This window comes from Macaca nemestrina, chromosome 14 (genome assembly GCF_043159975.1).
Source record: "Macaca nemestrina isolate mMacNem1 chromosome 14, mMacNem.hap1, whole genome shotgun sequence".
Taxonomy (NCBI): domain Eukaryota; kingdom Metazoa; phylum Chordata; class Mammalia; order Primates; family Cercopithecidae; genus Macaca; species Macaca nemestrina.
In genome coordinates, this window is record NC_092138.1 from 40,621,541 (window position 1) to 40,640,102 (window position 18,562).

At 36.5% G+C, this 18,562-nt stretch overlaps 1 long non-coding RNA gene across 2 annotated transcripts in view; it reads right to left on the reverse strand.

Moving 5' to 3' along the window:
* Nucleotides 1-5,785: 5,785 nt before the first annotated feature.
* The window catches only part of LOC105489116 (uncharacterized), a 114,159-nt gene continuing 101,382 nt past the window's right edge, over nt 5,786-18,562 (reverse strand). For both annotated transcript variants that reach the window (XR_011612556.1, XR_011612555.1), the window contains 2 exons: nt 12,011-12,070; nt 5,786-5,898 (listed from right to left, as the gene is read on the reverse strand). This is a non-coding gene — a long non-coding RNA (uncharacterized lncRNA). The remainder of the gene's footprint in view (nt 5,899-12,010; nt 12,071-18,562) is intronic.

The following is an 18,562-nucleotide window of genomic DNA, read 5'->3' on the forward strand; positions in this document are numbered from 1 at the left end:
TAAGATAAATACAAAGCAAGTAACTGCCAGAAGCATCAGAGTAAAAATAAAACCAATGACAAAAGAAAACTATAAAGTTACCAAGTGGGGAGTGAAAGACACATTACCTTCAAATGAGCAAAGGTTATTCTGACAGCTGAGTTCACAGCAAAAATGACAGGATTCTGGAGGTAATAAAATAACATCATCAAAGTGCTGAAAGAAAATAACCATTGGGCTAGAATTCTAAAGCTAATAAAATTTATCCTTCAAAATTAAAATGTAGGAAAAACATTAATAGATTATATGTTAATCAGATATGAACCTGAAGAAAGAGATGGTTAGTGAGTTCTCCTGGGGAACTAATTGTAATCTAGGATATATACAAAAGAATTAAAAGCTATTAAAATGATCAGTATATTAGGAAACATAAAGGAGAATTTGCTCTATTGAATGGCAGTAACATCTTGTCAAGTTTCAAATATGAGTTGAGTAAACATATATGAAAACAGTTATACAACATGTGAAAGGAGATAAAAGAAATAGCGTTCTAAGCTTCTTATGTCATCCCAAAATTGGTAAAGGTCATATTTTATGTTGGTGTCAAATAAAAAAGAGATGAAACTTATAGTCTGTTGGGTAACCAATAAGCATGGAATTTTATATATATATATATATATATGTATATAAATATATATATACACACACATATACACACACACATACACACACATACTTAATAAGAAAACCAAGAATGATTCTTTTTTTTTTTTTTTTTTTTTTTTGAGACAGAGTCTCGCTCTGTCGCCCAGGCTGGAGTGCAGTGGCCGGATCTCAGCTCACTGCAAGCTCCGCCTCCCGGGTTTATGCCATTCTCCTGCCTCATCCTCCCTAGTAGCTGGGACTACAGGTACCCGCCACCTTGCCCAGCTAGTTTTTTGTATTTTTTTTTTTTAGTAGAGACGGGGTTTCACCGTTTTAGCCAAGATGATCTCGATCTCCTGACCTCGTGATCCACCCGTCTCGGCCTCCCAAAGTGCTGGGATTACAGGCTTGAGCCACCGCGCCCGGCCAAGAATGATTCTTTTTAAAACACACTTAAGGAGAGAGAAAAAGGACATAGAATAGGTAAGACAAGTAGATTATGGATTTTAACTAAAATAAGTCAGTAAATATATCAAAAATAAATTTTTAAATATTCCAGTTTAGGGAGGATTTTTATCAGCATATATAGATAGAAAGATTATTATTATTATTATTTGAGACAGACTCTCACTCTGTTACCCAGACTGGAGTGCAGTGGTGCCATCCTGGCTCACTGCAACCTCCGCCTCCTGGGATCAAGTGATTCTCCTGCCTCAGCCTCCTGAGTAGCTGGGATTACAGGCACCCGCCATCACACCTGGTTAATTTTTGTATTTTTAGTAGAGCCGGGGTTTCACCATGTTGGCCAGGCTGATCTCAAACTCCTGACCTCAGGTGATCTGCCCAAATCAGCCTCCCACAGTGCTGGGATTACAGGCATGAGCCACCACACCTGACTTTTATCAACTTATATTAAAACAAAGAATGTTGATTACATTTTTAAAACAGACATCTTAAAAAAGTAAGAATGGAGAAAATTAAAAAGTAGAAGTGTGAACAAGTCATACTACACATAAAACATCAAAAAACATCTTATAAAAATATCTCAATATCAAACAAATTAAATGTTAAGACAAATTTATTATAAGACATTATGAGATATATTTCATAGAGATACCAAGAACATTTCACTGAGTATAAATAGCAATTGTACTATAGCTCTGTAAACATACTGCTAAATATAAAAAGCAACACTTTATAGAATGAGGAGAAAGAGAAAAATCAACAACAGCAAATAAGATTTAACACATTTTTATCAGTAACTTCGGGAAAATATATTAAGTATTCAGTAAGAATATAGAAGATTATTTTAAAAAGTAAAACTTTTTATTGAATTGCCATTTTTAAAACACTGTGCATAGCAACTTCTTTTCATATTCATGTGAAACATATCTCCAAATAATCCTAGAACATATATAGGTTCTAGAACCTAAAGCCAATGTCATCAAATTTCAAAGAATAAAAAGCTTACAGATAATTGTCTCTACTCCTGAAAGCACATAGAAATGGGTAAGAAAATAACAAGAAAATCTCTAATTATTAGGAAAGTTAAGAACACATTTATAAATAATCCATGGATTGAAGAATCAATAACAGTTAGAAATAGACAATATTTTAATTGAAAGATAATGAAAAAATGTTATATCAATACCTATGCAATGCTACAAATCAAGTGTTTAGAGGAAAATTTACATCCATAAACAAATTTGTAAAAATGAATGGCTGAAAACTAATATATTGAGGAGTGTATTGATCTCAAAAACTAAAGGAATTAGAAAATATTAAATAACAAAGAAAAAACATAACAAATTATACTTATGTAACCAAATACCACCTGTTCCCCAAAAAACTATGGAAATAAGTTTTAAAATAAGAATCAACTATAATACAAATGTAAAATAAGTATCAACAAAACCCAAAGTGGTTTTTTTAAAAAAATGAATGGAATTAGTAAACCAGTGGCAAATATGATAAGATAGACAATGGCAGAAATTAATATCAGGAAAGAAAAAAAGAAAAAGTATCACCATTATACATTTTTAGGTATTAATCAGAAAGTTGTACAATATTATGAAAAATTATTTTCAAATGAAATGAATTTTAAAGGAAATGACAGTCTTTCTAGAAAACACCACAAAATCCATTCAAAAGAACTATAAGAGAAAACAGTTTTGTATTTATTAACTTAATTATACACTTAATAATAAATATTTACCCACACCAAAAAAAACTAGACACAGAAAACTGTATCATTGAGTTCCACCAATTATTTAAGAGAGAAGTAGCTAACACCAATTTACACAAACTCTTCTAGAAAATAGATAGGAAAAGGCTTTCCACCTTATGAAGAAACATTTAAACCTTAATCCTTGAAATGAGAAAAGAATGTAAAGATGTTTAGTATCACCCTAATTAACACTGTACTGAAGTACCTACAAAAAATAAAAAGCCACATAAATTTTATATATATATGTATGATCACTTATACCTTCACAACCAGAAAAAAGTGGGTCAAAGCACAATTGAATAATATTTCTTGAATCCCTCAAAACACTGGAGTAACAACAACTAACCTCAAATTCAGGATGAGACAGATACCTGAATAGAAACAGACTATTTATTTACTTGGAACACATGCTGCTGAATACCATATAAACTGATAAAAATATAAGTTTTTTTTTTAACAAAACTCACTTCAAATATAAAAACATAGGTTAAAAACAAAAGGATGTAAAAGAAATATACCATTCAAACACTAACTCCGAGAACAGATGTAGTTACATTAGTATCAGGAAAAAAAAATTTCAGAAAAATACATTATCAGGGATAAAGAGAGTCACTACATACTGATAAAAGGGTTAATTCTTCAAAAAGATATAGTAATTCTAAATGTACGTGTATCTAACAATAGAATTTCAAAACACATGTGACAAAAATCGATTTAAAAAGGCAAATTGATAAATTTATGGTTGGCAACTACAATACTGTTCCTCAGTATTTGATAGAACAAATGGGTATTAGGCCAATAAGAATGTAGGTGACCTGAAAAAAACAGCCAGCCAACTTGAACTAATTCATGTTTTTAGAACACTCTACTCAATAACAGCTGAACACACATTCTTTCCATGTGCTCAAAGAGCATATATACAACATTCCACTAAAATTTTGATCTGCTCCCAGAAATAAGCCCGATAAACAAACTTTGCCAAGTCAACAATATATTACACAAAAGTTTTCAATAAACTGAAGTCCTCACGAAGCTCTGCCAGATGCATGGATAATTATTTCAAAAACAAAAATGGCAAAAGAAGTGAGTGATATACAACAATTGAAACGGGAAAGTTTCCCTTGTCCCCCTCGCAGGACATGCGATGGGAGCTCGCTTCTTCAGTGCCCTGCTGCTCAAATCTCTAGGGGAGCATACAGAAGGGCAGGGTGTGGGGCTCCGAACCCATGGCAGTGTCTAGGGCTGAATGTTTACAGCTGAAGCCCCAGTGGGCCTGTGTTACAGGGCGCTCTCTTAGTTTGCCATGTATAGGCGGCTTGTGTTAATGAGTTCAGTTACACCCCTTTCCTTATCACAAGCACAGAGCGACTTTTGTATCCCGGGGCTTCTCGCTTTGGTGTACAGGAAGAATCGGATCACATGTGGGATGGGAGAATGAGTGCAAGGTTTTATTGAGTGGAAATAGCTCTCAGCGGATGGCGGAGCCAGAAGGGAAACAGTTTTCCCCTGGAGTCGGGCAGCTGGCGGCTCGGGCTCTTCTTCAACTGCCCCGGCCAAACTCCGCGTTTTTCTGCTGGTCGATGGCCCGCTGGCGAGCAGGTGACTGCTGACAAGCTCCTCTCCACTTCCCTTGCTGCTGCTTCTGCGGATGTGCTCCTCTGGATGTCTGGCCGCCCGTGTGTCTGCCTGCTAGGATCTCCGGTTTTTATAGGCCCAGGAGGCGGGTGTGGTGGGCCAGGGTGATCTTGGGAAATGTAACATTTGGGTAGGAAGGCAGGAGTGTCTGTCTTCACTTAGGTCTGTGGGGGTGGAGTCCTAGCCAGGGACCACACTGTCCTCTACCCAGCACTTCCCTTCCTCCCTTCGGCATTATTTAAAGTGCTTCCCAGCACTTTTGTATTATAATGCCTACTGATAGATAGCGCTATTTTCACTCAGACATAATTTTTAAAAATTAAGTCTCTACTGTGATCAAATCAACTAGGAAAGAAGATGTAAATAGAGTTTGATCAGGTTAGAGACAAGGAAGCTGAAATATTGGAAATCTTGAAAAGAGGTTACATTAATCAAAAGAGGGTTTGGGCCTCGATGTTTGCAATACGTTGAGAAATGAGTAAAAAGTTCATACTTTGGTGAAGTCAGACACAAAAGTTTGTAATAAGAAAGCAGGGTTTGGGGGCTAGGGGAGGGATAGCATTAGAAGAAATACCTAATGTAGACAACGGGTTGATGGGTGCAGCAAACCACCATGGAAAGTGTATACCTATGTAAGAAACCAGCATGTTCTGCACATGTACCCCAGAACTTAAAGTATAATGAAAAAAAAAAAAAAAAAAGAAACAAAGAAAAGAAAAAGTGAGAATGATTATCATAAAAGTCAGATCATGATTACCTCTGGGAGAAAGGAGAGGAGTGTGATTAGAAAGAGAAATAAAGTGGACGAAAGAAAGAAAGAAAGAAAGAAAGAGAGAAGAGAGAGAGAGAAAAAAAAAGAGAGAAAGAAAGAAAGAAAGAAAGAAAGAAAGAAAGAAAGAAAGAAAGAAAGAAAGAAAGAAAGAGAGAGAGAGAGAGAAAGAAAGAAAGAGAAAGAAAGAAAGAAAGAAAGAAAGAAAGAAAGAAAGAAAGAAAGAAAGAAAGAAAGAAAGAAAGAAAAAGAAAGAAAGAAAGAAAGGAAGGAAGGGAAATCAGGTGGGAGAAATCAAGAATGAAGTCAGACATAACAGTTACAAGCTAGATGACTGGCAAAGTAATGGAGACAGAAGAAGCTTTATGAAAAAGTGAAAAAGTTCAGGTACTTGTATCAGCTCTTGAGATCACTTGAGTCAGTAGAATTTCTGTAAATCTTATAAGAACAGATTCTTTCATTTTCATTTCAGTTCCAAAATGAAACCTTGAAATGTACAAACTTCTCAAAAATGATTCACAGAAACATAATTATCCAGATATACAGGTTTTATTCAGGGACATTCAGTTTTCTCTTTGCCAATTTCACTTCATCTTCATAAATGTGTTTTGATGATTGAATGATGACTTTCTTCATAGCAAACCTAAAGAAGAGACGTATTTTACCAAAAATAATATAGATATAAAATGAACACGTTGCTTGTTTTATCAGTAGAAATGGTTATACAAGTGAATATCCATTTACAATATTCAGCATAGCAAATACTAGAAAAGTAATTTACTCTTTTATTCTATAAATATTTTTATCTTATAATTATTTGCTTTGATTGGTTGTGTCATTTATTTTTGGTATTCAAGGACACATTTACAAACTGGTAAGAAGAGTGGCTTATTTGGTTATAAATATTATAATAGTATTTTTACTTTCAGCAAGTCTCATTGATAAATATAGAATTCTATAGTATTGTGAAGGGGATTAATTTCAGGCATTAGAAGGACTGTCAAAATATTTCTTTTCTGCTAATTTATATCCATCTAGAAAACTGTTGAGCAATGAGCCCTGATTCTGTTTCTAGACAGTTGTTTCTTGCTTTCCCTCTTGCTTCACAGTAAGAACTCTGGCTCCAGCAACATCATACTTTTAGATATTTGCTCGATCCTATTATATTTCATGAAAAGTTTCAGAATTATTTTGCACATACAACTACAATAACAAATCAGCTGGACTTCCATTTGTACTTAAGATGTAAAAAGCTTTAAATAATGTTGCTTTTACAGTAACAATGAGAAAAAGTCAGATTATAACTTTCCTTGAACCCATCAGAAAACTGAAGGCATGAGGCAACCAAGGAACATGAATTCCAAGCAGAACAAAGCACAAGGAGAGTCAGGGCACACAGATTGTGTCTCCTGTGGTAGAGCATTGGAAGAAGGGGCACAGGCCACCATTTAAGTGGATATAAATAAATCAGGTAAATTTTAATAACTGACCAAAGGCCAAATATGGGATAGCATGTCATTTTTGAATAGTTTGGGGCCACAGACCTAAGTGAAAATGATACTCTTTTAGCTTTTTCCTACATGCTTTCACTGGGTGCTTACAAAAACCAAACAAACAAACAAGCAAGCAAGCAAACAAACAACAAAAAAGAAAAGAACAGGAGAGAGAGAGAGAGAAAAGAGAAATTGGAAGAAGAAGACGAGAAGACTGAAAAAAAGCTCTGTCAGTAATGACGAAATTTAGTACATGATCAGTGTTTGCGGGGTCACAGGCACATAATAGCGCTCATTTCTCTGGACGTTTCTTTTATAGGAAGCAGAAGACTTAAGCCACAATGCAGAGACAGCATAGCTGCTCCCAAGGTATAGGAAAAGACATTCGTGGCTAGAGGAAGGGTAGAAAAAAACTAATAAACCCCTCTATTACTGAAGGGAAGTAGAAAACCATCTTGGGCCCAAGATATTCTGTTGCTACCAAGCATAGGACTCATTCCACTGAGGGAAGGAAAGGAAACTCCTAAGACCAACTACGAGTATAAGCAAAGTTTGACTGCCATAGGAAAGGGCAAACATACCGAGAAAGTTCACACAATTTTGTCTCAGATTCAAAGAGCCTGTTTAAGACTGAGGCTGGACTAGAACAAAGAACATTCCTGACCGATCATGAGCCTAACAGAGAAGTCTAAGGATGAGAAAAGGCAGAAGCACAGGGTGAGAGTTGGAGGATGGGGAGAAAATGTTAAAAGTTGTTGATGAAGAACTAACACTGAGAAAAAAACCTCTGAGACTACAGTCCCCACCTTGAGCATAAAACAGCAGGCCACCACTGGAGGAATTTGAAGACTGGCTCACTGACATTAACCATAGTCAAAGTGAAAACAAAACCTAAACCTCATTCCTTGCCTTGACTATCTCAACTCATACTTTAATGTCCTGAGAGAAGACGCATGTTCATTTCAAGACGTAAATACTATTGGCCTCAGCATTTACTGTTTTACACATGACATCCAGTATTTAATTTTTAAAATGATAATTTATACTATTTTAATATATGTAACAACATAAGGGGGAGAAAACCCCAACACATTGTCCAGAAACAACACAATCAAAAGGATCTGACTCAGAGATTACCCATAACCCACTTTCCAATAATGATGTTAAAATATCTGTATTTAATATTTTAAAGGATCTAATGAAAAAGATAGGTAACATGCATAAATAGATGGGAAATTTTAACGGAGAAATACAAACCATAAGAATCAAATGAAAGGCCAAGGTGAAAAAAGCTCTGATATTATAAAAGAGGAAAGCTTTGTGGGCTTGGTAGTAGATTTGAAATAGTCCTCTGGCCTATACACTAAGGTCTCAGGGTTGGCTTGGCTTTTTTTTTTTTTTTTTTGTCCACTTTGGTTTTCAAAGGGAGAGTGTTCCATGAGCCCTGGGTCGAAGCTGCAGAAGTTCCTATTACCTAGTCTGCATTACATTCTAATAATCTAACAAGTCACTAAATGCATCCCAGATTCCAGGAGAGGGAAATTGTACTGCCATTTGCTACCCAAATAAGAAAAGTAGCAAAGAATTTTTAGATATCTTTAATATTTCATCATGAGTGTATTTCCCATTCCTTCTTCCACATGCAAACAGTCATCTGTTAAAACTGATTACTGATATATCTATTAATATAAAATATTCAAATGCAAGTAACTTCGGAAGGTAAATTTGTGTGGATTTTACAAGGCCAAACAGAAAAAAAAGAAAGCAGAAGGAAATCATATTTTATTGCCCTCTATCTTTAATTTATACTCTAATGGAATGTCATATACCAGGCTAGGAATTTGTTTTACCTATAACCTACCTAAAGTTTTAAACTTATTTTTCTGACATTATCTCTAAGTCACTTATATCACATCATAATTCCTCAATTATTTCTAGAATAATAATTATATATTTTAAAACATATGTTTTACCGTTTTATATCCAAGTGTTTTCAAATTTAATCTTATATTCTATTGCCATTATGCTAAAAAAAAAAAAAAAGGTAAGATATTAAAGGTAAACTTAGGCAACAAGCTCTTTCTTTTTTGTGGTAAAAGCCTGATCTACCTAATTTTATTCCCCACTGGATTTAATGAATTATCTGAATAAGTTGATATAGTAGGGTGGCCTTGTTGCAAGAAACATTAAGAGAAATGCATGTTTTAAACAGTTGAAGCAGTTATATTAGAATCTTCCAAAATAGGCCTATCTATAGTATTTCATGCTTTTATATTTAAACTTTCTTCTTTTATTGCCAATAGAGGCAGAAATGTTGAGAAGACGGAGGGTGAGTCCGTAAGCCAAACGTTGACAAGAATTTTATTTTTACTGAGTCTATTTTTTTACTTAAATGGTTTCTCCCAAAAGTTAAGAAAAAGCATTGTGACTCATATTTATGACTGATTGTGAATCTACAGAAATGAAATAGCTTTGCCATTTGTACCAATTTAAAAATGAAACAAAACTTTTGAATAATTTTTCAAGTATGATATATAGAACATTTTTTTGCTACTTTAAAAATTCATTCTAATTTGACTAAAAATTTTTAAAGAACCTAGAGAATTAATTTGATCACTTTAAATATTTTAATCAGAAATTCTGCATACTATTTCATTGCTGTCTAAAGCAGTAAATTAGTTATATCATCTATTTATTAAATTTCAGAATGCATGTGTTTTAATTTTGGCCTTTTTCATATCAGATACACTTAAAACTTTATATATGACTTGAATTATAATTATAAGAAATAGTTAAGACCTACAAGGTTAATTTTATGCCTTTATTTATAATGTTGCTTTTAGTATTTGAGGAAAGAAATTGTCTTTGTTCTTTTAGTGAACTTAATAAGTGGACATTTTAGTAAAATTTTGTTCATATTGCATTGGTCTGATATACTGAACTTCTGATTAGCAACTCAATGGTAAGCTATGCTTAGAAACTTCAATACCTTTTCTAGTGATAGGATATGATACCAGCCTATAATCCATGTAGTTTTCCTATTTCAAAATATGTTTAGGCACTTTGATCAATAAATTATCTTCTAAAATGTGTAGAAGGTGCTTCCAGGTCATTGTATGGAAATATACTCTGCCCCTGTCCACATCTGTACTTTTGGGGGGAGCATTATTTGCACTTTTCAACCTTAATTTACTTTATTTCAGAGTTTTACAAGTCTTGAACATATCCTGAAGGGTATTTTTGTTAGGGAAATTCTATTATCTTCAAAAAAAAATCACAAGAAAGTATGATCAGAAGGTTTAAGGAAAAATTAACAAATGAATAGGTATATCCTGTGACTTCAGTTTAAATTACAAAATGCAGTCTTTGCTAACATCCCTTTATATTTAAACCAAAGTATTTATTTCACATAGAAAATTAGAATTTTTAATTACTAACACATTACATTTAAGAGAAATAAAATGTAATTATTTTTTACCCTACTCCACAAAGATTTGTTAAACGAAAGACCTGTTAATTTAAAAGCTATTACAAGTTATGATTAATCTTAATAGTCACAATACTTATTGGGAATAAATTGCTTGAACCCTTAATTAAAAGTTAAATAGTCATTAAAACTATGTAATTTGGAAAGGAAAGGGTCTTAAGTTCAAATTTTTCTAATTTAGTTCTAAATCTAGTTAAAAGTTAAACTGTAACATCTTTCAGTGTACTGGTTTTGAACTAACAGTTGGAGAGCTACGGATATGATATGCTTTTCTCTGCTTTGATACTAAAACACAGCACAACGAAAATTGTCTTTATGTAAATGGTAATATCATTGACATCCATGATTTCTGCTTATTTATTTATTTATTTATTTTTAAACAGCAATTGCCAAAGCATAACCCCATTTGGATTCAATAAATTTCCTGATTCTTGATGGATTTTTTTGGCACACTCTCTTTGTACAAGATAAAAGTGAGGAAAAAACAATTATATATAAGTAAATTAACCCATGATAAATACTAGCAATTAAGACACCACAGCATACTAAAAATGAACACTGCATCAACTGAAACTTGAAAGTGAACACACTGGAATAAGTCTCTATATTTTATAATTTTTTAATGTCTTCCATCACCCTAAAGAAGAAAAAGTAAAAATAAATAGTTTCCCATTGAGCTATGGAGTCTGATCAAAAATGTCAAGAATAGGAGAGAGAAGAATAGGACTCATCTTTCACTGAGCATATAATAAAATACATTTACTAAGATGAATGAATATGACAAGCTGTGTTCTCTTTCAGAACATTTAAAAGTCTGCAAAGGGTAGATTGCTTCTTTGACTACAGACATTTATGAAAAATTTCTTGTTGAGGTAGGAATTCGGTATTCAAATTGTGCATGAACCGTGAGATTATCAATATTTTCTAGCTTAAAATACATAAAAATGATTTCCCAGAGAAAAAGCAGAACTCTAACTACAGCTTCCTAAATGTCCATTTTTAAGATAAAAAATTATTTGATTATTCTTTTATTGTATTATTATATTTTTACATAATCTTTTATTATATTATTATTTAGCTGAGGGGTTTCTCTCTTCCTGACCTCACACTCTAACTTTGATAAATTATATTAATTTGAATTGGCTCCACAACTTACAGCATTAAGACCCAGAAAGTCTGATGAAGTGAGTTACAATGAAAGCATTTTTCTAAAGCTAGGGTGAGTAAATTTATCTATTTTTTTCTTTTTTTAAAATAGACTTCACAACATAGTATATGGAAACTGCAGGTTCTTTCTGTTTCTTAAAGTAAAGCTCAAACCCTTTTTAATGGAAACAAATTTATGGTTATTTAGTATTTTGAAACTTCAGTTCACTTTTCAGGCTAGCAGAGTACAACGATCACAGGTGATCGTCAAGATTAAGTGAGATAATGTATTGCACAATGCTTAGGTCCAAATCTTGGCTCAGGTCAGTAATCAGCTTATTGACTTGGGTGGGTTACTTAACCTCTCTGCCAGCCAACTTTCTTGTCAAAAAAATGAGAATAAAAACACTCTTTACTTATGAGGCAATACGTGAGATAATGCCTGTAGAGCACGCAACACCTGCTATTCATATTAAATGCTTATTAAATATGAGTTTTTGCTGCGTTCACTATATAAAGTATCTTGTTCTGGCTTTGGTAGAACATATACAAAACAAAACAAAATAACCTAAAATCAGAATGCTAGGAACTACAAGGTTAGGCCTCATTTCTTCCGAGGTATCCTTTACCTCCTCGCCATCATCAGCTTCACCATCATTTCCATCATCATCCTCCAGGAATGAGTAGGCCTCCATTTTGAAAGTGGAAAAACATACAGAAGAAATTAGGGAGTGAATACTTCTATGCGTTCTTCAATTTTATGTTATCTTTGCTGAACATTATAGAAAATGAAATCGCTGATAGTATTGAAAACATTCCCCAAACTCTTAAGTTACTTACCATGATCTGATTTAAATGATTGGTAGTCATACAGAAAGGCCTCATTTAAAATCTCTGATTTAGCACAGACATTATTGAAAGGCTAATATTCCCATATACTCGATATGGGGAGTAATAGCACCCCACACTCTCCCCCAGCTCTTACGATCCACATCGCAGGGGGATGAGACACCCCCCCGAGAGGTGGGGAGTAAGAGCCACCCCCTCTCCCCCCCGGCTATTATGATCTACAGTAGACTCACAGCCTGTTTACGATATTGTGAGTAATAACATCTCTCCCTCTGGAAATTATGAACTATTTCACAGACGTGTGTATACCCTCGGTGTACAGAATGTGTACACCCGTGTGTGTTGGCAGTAATATCATCCTCTTCCTCCCTGAATATTAAGAACAGTATCACAGGAGTGTTTCTACTCCCTGTGATATTGGGTATCATGTCCTCCTCTCCCACATTGAAATTAGAAACAGTATCACTGGGGGCGTGTACACCTTCTGTGATATTTAAAGTAATATCATCCTCTTCCCTCCAGGATCATGGCAACAATATCCCTGGGAGGTGTACACTTTCTGCGATATATGTAGTAATATCCTCCCCTCCACCTTGTAATATTATTAAGGACCATCTCACATGGGGTGTACGACCCTTGCAATACTGGAAATATTATTATCCTCTTTCCCCCCTGCATATTTGGAAAAATATCAGAGTGAGTGTACACCTCCTGTGATACACGGATTAATATCCTCTTCTTCCTTTCTGGATATTAGAAACAATATCACACGGGGGTTTACACCTTCTTCGATATCTGGAGTAATGTCATCCTCTCCTGTTTTGAATGGCAAGAACAATATCTCAGGGGGGATGTAGACCCCCTGCCATATTGGGAGTAATATTATGCTCTCCCCTCCTTGATATTAGGAACAAAATCCTAGCGTGGGTGTACACCTCCGACTGTAAGTTATACTGTCCTCTCTCTTCCTGGATTTTAGGAACAATATCACAGGGTGGGTGTACACAGCCTGCGATATTGAACGTAATATCATCTCTCCCCCACCGGATATTAGGAACAATATCACAGAAGGATTGTACACTCTCTGTGATATTGGGAGTAATATCACTTTCGCCTTCCTTGAATATTAGGAGCAATATCCCCAGGTGGATGTACACCCACTGTTAAATTGGGAGTAATATCATGCTCTACCCCCTGGATATTAGGAGCAATATCACAAAGTGGGTGTACACCCACGGCGAGACTGGGGGTAATATCATGCTCTCCCTCCCTGGATATTAGGAACAATATCACAGGTGGGTGTACACCCCCTGCACTACAAAGAGTAATATTATCTTCTTTTCCTTTAGCTATTGAGAATAGTATCACATGGTGGGAGGGTACACTCCCTGCACTGTTGGGAGTAATATCATTCTCTCTTATTCCGGATGGTAGGAAAAACATCACAAGCAGTGTGTACAGCCCCTGTGATATTGAGAGTAATATCATCCTCTCCCAACGTGGGTATTAGGAACCATATCACAGGGGGCGTGTACACTTCTTCAATATTGGTAGCAATATCATCCTCTCCTGCTAGATATAAGAAATTATATGACTTGCGGGATGGACATCCCCCGCGATAAGGGAAGTAATATCCCTCCCTGGATATTGGGATCCACAGTGGACACACAGCGTGTTTACGATTTGTGAATACTATCATCTCCCCCTCTAGAGATTGCGAACAATATCAAAGACTGGTGTACACCCTCTGCAACATAGGGAGGAAGGTCATCCTCTCCCTTGCCATGGATATTAGGAACAATATCAAAGGAGTGTTTATGACCTCTGCGATATTGGGAGTAATATCATACTCTCCCACGTGGAAATTAGGAACAGTATCACTGCGGGCCTGTACACCCCCTGCGATATTGAAAGTAATATCATCCTCTTCCCTCCTGGATAATGGGAACTCTATCACTGGGGGGTGTACACTTTCTGTGATACTGGGAGTAATATCATCTTCTCCGGCTTGGAGTATTAAGGACAATATCACAGGGGTGGGGGGTGTACACCTTCTGCAATATTGCGAATAATATTATCCTCTCTCCCCCTGCATATTAGGAAAGTTATCACAGAGTGAGTGTTCACCTCCTGTGATATGGGGAGTAATATCTTCTCCTCTTCTGGATATCATGAACAGTATCACACAGGGGTGTACACTTTCTGTGATATTTCGAGTAATATCAACCTCTCAGCCTTTGAATATTAAGATCAATATCACGGGGTGGATGTACACCCCCTGGCGTATTGGGAGTAGTATCAGCCTCTCCCCTCCATGGGTATTAGGAACAATATCCCAGGGTGGGTGTGCACCTCCTGCTCTATAGGGACTAACATCATCCTCTCCCTTCCAGGATATTAATAACAATATCACAGGGTGGGTGAACACAGCCTGCAATACTGGAATTGTTATCACTCTCTCCCCCTCCGGATACTAGGAACAATATCACAGAAGAGGTGTACACTCCCTGCCATATTGGGCATAATATCATAGGCTTCTTCCGTGAATATTAGGAGCAATATTACCGGGTGGCTGTACATTCATTGCTCTGTTGGGAGTCATGTCATACTCTAGGCCCTGGATATTGGGGTCAATGTCCCAGGGTGAGTGTACACCTACTCTGATATTAAAACTAATATAATGCTCTCCGTCTCTGGATATTAGGAACAATATCACAGGTAGGTGTACACCCCTTGTGGTATTAGGAGCAATAATATTATTAATTACCAAACATCAGTTTTATTAATAATTATTAATGCTAATATTAATTAATAGCATAATGTTATTAATTTTTAATAAATATAAGTATATGATTATGCATGGATGAATTATTACTATTCATGTCATTTATCAATATTAGTTATTAATCTTAATATTAATTATTATTTTATTACCAATGTCACTTATTTATTTAATTAACATGAAAAACTGATATGATTATTATATTATTAATAGTGATATTACTGTTAATTATTAACTGTAATTGTGAATATTTTAATCAGTATTAACTTTTACTCTCTTTATGGTAATTATTAATATCGATGATTAGTATTAATTGTACTTATATTTATTAATACTAATAATTAATATAATTGTTCCTGATATCCAGGGGGGAGAGGATATTACTCGCAATATCGCAGGGGGTGCAGACTTCCCCCGTGATATTGTCCCTAACATCCAAAGGTGGAGAGGATGCTATTTCTTCCAATGTCACAGGGGGTGTGCACCACCCCTATGATGCTGTTCCTAATATCCAAGGGGCGAGAGGATGATATTAGTCTCAATATAGCAGGGGGTGTACATGCCTTCTGTGACATTGTTCCTAATAGCCAGCGGGGGAGAGGAAGATATTACCCCCAATATCGCAGGGGGTGTACACCCCCTTGTGACATTGTTCCTTATATCCTGGGAGGGAGAGGATGATACCAGTGGCAATACCGCAGGCTGTGTACACACCCACTGTGATATTGTTCCGAATATCCAGAGGGGGAGAAAACAATGTTACTCCCAATATCGCAGATGGTGTACATCCTCCTGTGATATTGTTTCTTACATTCAGGGCGAGAGGATGATATTACCCCCAATATCGCAGGGGTTGTACACACTTCCTGCGATGTTGTTCCTAATATCTCGAAGGGGAGAGGATAATGTTACACTCAATATCGCGGGGTGGGGGTACGTCCCTTGTAATATTGTTCTTAATATCCATGATGGGAGGGGATGATATTACTCCCAATATCACGAGAAGTGTACAGCCGCCTGTGATATAGTTCCTAATACCTAGGTGGGGAGAGGATATTACTGCCCATATCGCACGAGTTGTAAGACCCCTTCTATATTTTGCCTACAATCGCGAGGGGAGAGGATGATACTACTCCCAATATCGAAGAAGGTGTACACCCCCCTGTGACATTATTCTCAATATCCACGTTGGGAGACGATGACATTACGCCCAATATCGCAAGGGATGTACACTCACCCTGGGTTATTGTTCCTTATGTCGAGAGCGGGGAGAGGATGATGTTACTCCCAATATCGCAGGGGCTGTATAGCCCTCCTGTGATATCGTTCTGAGTATCCTAGGGAAGGGAGGATGATACTACACCCATTATCGCAGCGGGTGTACACCCACCCAGTGATACTGTTGTTAAGGTACTCCACCTCCCCCAACCAGCAATATTGTTTCTCATATCCAGGGGAAGAGAGGATAACATTATGCCCAATATCGCAGGGGGTGTACACACCCTCTGTGATGTTGTTCCTAGTATCCAAAGGTAGAGACGATGCCATTACTGGCCATTTCTCAAGGGGTGTACACCTTGCTGTGATATTCTTTTTGATATTCGGGGGTGGGAGAGGATAACATTGATCCCAATATCGCAGAAGGTGTAAAGACCCCTGTGATATAGTTCCTAAGGTAGAGAGAAAAGAGAATAATATTACTCTCAATATCGCAGGGGGTGTAACACCCACACCCCGTATATTGTTCCTAGTAGGCAGTGGGGTAGAGGCTGATATTACTCCCAATATCGCAGAAGGTGCACACACACCTGTGATATAGTTCCTAATATCCAGCGGGAAAGAGGCTGATATTACTCTGGATCTCACAGTGGATGTACACCCCCGACCCCCCGTGGTATTGCTCCTAATATCCAGGTGCGAAGAGGATGATGATATTGCTGACGATATCGAAGGAGGTGTACGACTCTTCTGTGATGTGGTTCCTGATATCCAGGGGGTGAGTGGATGATATTACTCCCTATAACGGAGGACGTGTACATCACCTTGTGATTTTGTCCTTAATAACCACATGGGGATAGGTGATATTACTCCCAATATAGCAAGGGGTGTACACCATGAGTGTGATATGAATCATAAAATCAAGAAGAAGAGTGAATGACATTGCTTCCAAAATACACGGGGTGTACGCCCACTCTGTGATCTTGTTCCTATCATCTAAAGGAAGAGATGATGATATTACTCCCAATACGGCAGAAGGTATACACCGCCCGTGATATTGTTCCTCACAACTAGTCGGGGAGAACATGATACCACTTGAGATATGACAGTGGCTCTACACCCCATCTGTGATATAGCTCCTAAATTCCAGCAGCTAATGGAGGATGTGCCTCCCAACAGAGTAGCGGGTGGACACCCGCCCTGTGACATTTACCCGAATATTCAGGGAAACCAAGGATGACATTACCCCAAATCTCGCAAAAAGCGTACACCCATGGTATGATATGGTTCCTAATATGCGGAGGTGCAGAGGATGCTGTTAGTTTTCATATCGCAGGCTGTGTACACACACCCTGTGAAATTGTTACTGATACCAGAAAAAAAGAGAATGGTAATAATGGACACAGAACGCAGGAGGGTGAGGCACCCCCCGCGATATGGGGAGTAATAGCCACCCCCTCTCCCCTCCTGGCTCTTATGATCCACATCGCAGGGGAGTGAGGCACCCCCTGCAATATAGGGAGTAATAGAATCCCATAAGGACATGACCCTACCCCATCAAAATCTCTAAAAGGTGTCAAGGCTCAGATGATTTTTACCATTATTTTTTATCAATAATCCATTTTAAATTAATGTACACACTTTTTTTGACACATAATGCTATTGCACACTAAATATAGTAGAATTTAAACATAACTTCCATATGTCCTGGAAAATGAAGAAATGTGTTTGATTGACTTTCTTGTGATATTTGCTTTCTTATGGTGATCTAAAACCAAACCGACTGTATCTCTCTACTATGCCTGCAATTGTAATATTTGGCTTTCATGAAATAAACGTAAAATAGTGTGCACATTCTATCATGGGGATGTCTATTCTCCTTGAGAAGGGAGATTTTGAACACCTCGTCTCTTTTTAAGAAATGGTGTAAGACTGGGGTTGAAATTGTTAGGTTTGCATGCTAGCAATATTCAAGATAAACAACTACACAGGTGTCCATGTGTGAATGCCTTTTCCACTTGTAGTCAATTAGAAATGTTAAATGATTCAATAACTGCGACTTCTTAGACCCAGAACTAAAAACAATATTCAGTGTTGTTACCGAAAACGTCGGTAAGCAACCAAGTAGAAGGCCCTGCATATACACAAACTTTTCCATCTCATGGCTTCCAATGGCTGTTTTTCCGGGTATGACCAAAATAATGGTTTGGCATTCTATTCCCCAATTTATTCTTGATGTCTGAAAGTTCTCACTTAATTAACAATTTATAGAATTCTTATCTGCGACAACCTATATGAAGAGGTTGCACGCTGACAAATGTTTTAGGGAGAA